Consider the following 3,285-nt stretch of genomic DNA (forward strand, 5'->3'; position numbering starts at 1 on the left):
GGGAAAGAACCCAAAGTGCCTGCTGCCGTCCTTTTTTCCACCCCCAGGCATTTCCCAGACCCACCCTGAAGACCCACTCTAGAGCCTCCTGCCAGTGCCGTCACAGGTTCCCATTGGCTCCCAGCCTCCCAGGTGACAGGTGCTTTGAGGTCCAGTGCTCTCTCCCTCCCCTACTTCAGTCAAACCGTGTTTCCCCAGTGTCACAGTTTAACCCCAAGTTTTGAGGGACATCTCAGTGTTTAAAACATCCCCTCTCCAAACTATAGTCTTACCTCCTACTGAAGCCATCCCCGCAGGCTCATTCACCGACCACCACTGCCTTGTAGCCTCCACAATGAGAAAAGGCAAGTTGAATATCCAGAGACTGACCTGCTCCAACAGCTGCTCAGCATCCAGTGGAGGGAAGGTTTGGATTTAAACTGTAGAATGTAGGGCTCCAGACATTCTGCAGCGGGGGAGGGGCCGAGGAACAATGGGCTGGGGTGGGGTGGGGGGGGCATTCCATGCAGGGCTCTGATAGGTAGGCGAGAACCAGCAGTTCCTTTCAAATTTAAAATCACAAATTAAAGACACACTAGCAGTAATGACCTTCTCTAAGTTCTAGGCACCCAAAGTCACCTGATGTGCCCTTTATTTCAGTTCTTGATCCATCACCCTAGTTCTGGGTCCCTCAACCTGCTTCCTATCTGGTCTTGGTTGACTTCAACACAGACTACACTTTCTGAACAAAATTCAGAACAGGCAGCCTGAAGAAATAATGGGAACTTATGGCCACATGGAACCCAGTGTTTGAAATTAGGACTGACCCAGCAGAGGCAGCATGCTCGGTGGCTGTGTGCACATCATTCCTTAGGAAGCAGTCCTGTGGCCCCAAGTGCCGCCCAGGGCTGGGAGCCCTGCAGATGCAGCCGGCCCAGCCTTACAAACCATCCCCTTTGCTCCCATCCATCAGGGCAAGGCCCTGTAGCCTACAGGGCAAGACCAGACACCACCACTTTTTGTTTCTCAGAGTATAATGTTGTTCAGTGTCTAACTTTCTACATTTTGTAAGATTTTAAAGTAATGCCTTTGCATAGTTCACAGTCAAATTTTGCCAAATGGAAAATGCAGTGATGTGTCTTTCTCCTGTCTCTTTCCTCTCTTGCAAATGACCAGAAAGAAAATCAGATGATTTCAGTTTCTTTTGAAATATGACAAACTCTAGTAAGTTGATTCTGCTACTATATGTTTTATTGCCAACTGAAATTCTGCAATATAATGCAAAAAATGAGGGCGGGCAGGGTGACATTGTTCCCATGCTACCTGCCATGTCAACGGAAACTGGCCCAGACAGTCATGTCTTGATCAATGTTTGCACAACAACCTTGCAACGGAAACATCTGTGAAGCAATATTTATTGAAAACCTCCATGTACTGAATAAATACAGGAGGAACGGGGTCAGGGGCAGGCGTCTCTTAGAGTGTGTCCAGGTCTAAAGTTCTTGGCCAGAATTGTGCAATGCACGCCCGGACTTCTGGGAGAACGGACCTACTTTCTAGAAACCACGGACCTGCAGTCCAAGGGCATGAAGGCACTGGCCCCTCCGAGGACAGTGCTTCAGGCCGGCCTGTCCCAAACTCCGTCCCGAGGGGGCAGCCAAGTGCATGGACTGCACGTTTGCAACTTTAAAGTCGCAAGTGCTCCCTGCAACGCGCTGGGAGGTTCCTGAGCAGGAGGACCTGCAGGAGGCCTCACAGGGCCCCTCCTTCCACTCCTTCCTCTCCTGCAGGGACAGCCTGGGCCCTTCCCAGGGTGCCTCGCGCCAGGGCGCAGGAGCACGCCCACTGGGGGTGGGACTCTGTCCTGCACCTGCTCCCAGCGTCCATTGGAGCGGTTCGCGCCCACAGGCGCGCGCATGCGCTAACCGCAGGCGGGTCCCCAATGGCCGCCCAGGCTGCATGGGGGGCCTGGCATGGCGACCTCCGGAGTCCCTTAGGCAAACAGGAAGGTAAGGGGCGCGTGGCCTCCTCTCCCCTCAGGGGCCCCCTCTTCTCTGTGGTTCTCCCTGTGGGATCTGTGCCCCGGGTCTGTGCTCAGCCCCCACACCCTCACATATTTCTGTGTGTTTTCACCGGGAATTGACAGCCACTGGCCGTTGGGGGTCAGTGATGGGGGCCTACACGGCCCAGTGATGCCTGTGAGTCCAACTCGGGTCGTCGGTCTGTGTCCCCCGCTTTCTGAACAGCGCAGCTCCCGACAGTTCTTCCGCCTCTGACAGCGCCTCCGGTTCACACTGTGTCTGCGGGCGGCTGTGGCCACGGGGCGGCCATGCCTGTGTGTGAACGTGCAGGCGGAGCGCTGTATTTGGAGGGTGTGGAGGTGTATATGGCGGTGAACAGTAGTGTTTGTGCGGTTTGGTGTGAGGCGTGTGGCTGTGTGTTCTCCAAGATGGAAGAGTGAATTCTGTGGGAATTTGGGAGGGGGTATGTATGCGCAGGTGTGTACGTGGCATGAAGTGTGTTTGGGACATACGTATGGGGACACAGGTGTGCAGGTTTGCAGGGCACGGGCTATTCGTGGGTCTGTTTGGGGCTTGTGCAGAGTGTGTGTGTGGAGTTTACTGTGTTCCAGGGCCGTGGCCGGGGAAGGATGTTTGCTGGAGCTCCGTGTTTGCATTTTTCAGTCTGGCCCTAAGGCTCACATGTTTTGGGTACTGAGGGTGTTTGTATTTGAGGGAGAGATGGTTTTTGTGCTTATACAGGGGATGGACGATGGTATCTATGTATGGGAGGTGTGTGATACGGTTATTTGTTAGTGTTTGTGGATGTGAGAGCTGACTCATTAGCTAGGGGTAACTTGGAATTTGGAAGTTGTTTTATATGTCGTTTCCTGGGGATATATCTACGTGTCTTGCCCAGGTATACTGGTCTGTGTACATAAAGTGTATTTCTTTGGAGAATACTAAAGTGTTTCTACATGTATTTGGTAGTAGTTAGCAAGCAGTGGTCTGTATATTCAGAGTGATGCCAGAGAAAACAATGTGTATAGTGTGCTTTTGTTACATACTGAAGAGGCGAAGTGATGAGGTTGTATTCTGGAGAGGTGGCATAATGTATAGTGTTTGAGGGGTCTGTATATTCAGGGCTTGAGAATATTTGCAAGCGTGTGTGTTTCCATAGGTGTGTGAGAATAGTGTATGCATATTAGTGAGGGTTAAGGGATTGTCCGTGATTTTGTGTTTTGCATGTATCCATCATGAGTGTGTGGGGTGTATATTCGTGAGTGGTTTGTGGGTGTGTGTATTT

The 3,285-nt window shown here is 51.8% G+C and overlaps 1 pseudogene; it reads right to left on the reverse strand.

Annotated features, from left to right (window-relative positions):
- Positions 1–288, reverse strand: part of LOC102440372 — a 5,944-nt pseudogene extending 5,656 nt beyond the window's left edge.
- Between the last annotated feature and the right edge of the window lie 2,997 nt (positions 289–3,285).

The sequence above is a fragment of the Myotis lucifugus genome, unplaced genomic scaffold (genome assembly GCF_000147115.1).
Source record: "Myotis lucifugus unplaced genomic scaffold, Myoluc2.0 scaffold_1179, whole genome shotgun sequence".
Lineage (NCBI taxonomy): Eukaryota > Metazoa > Chordata > Mammalia > Chiroptera > Vespertilionidae > Myotis > Myotis lucifugus.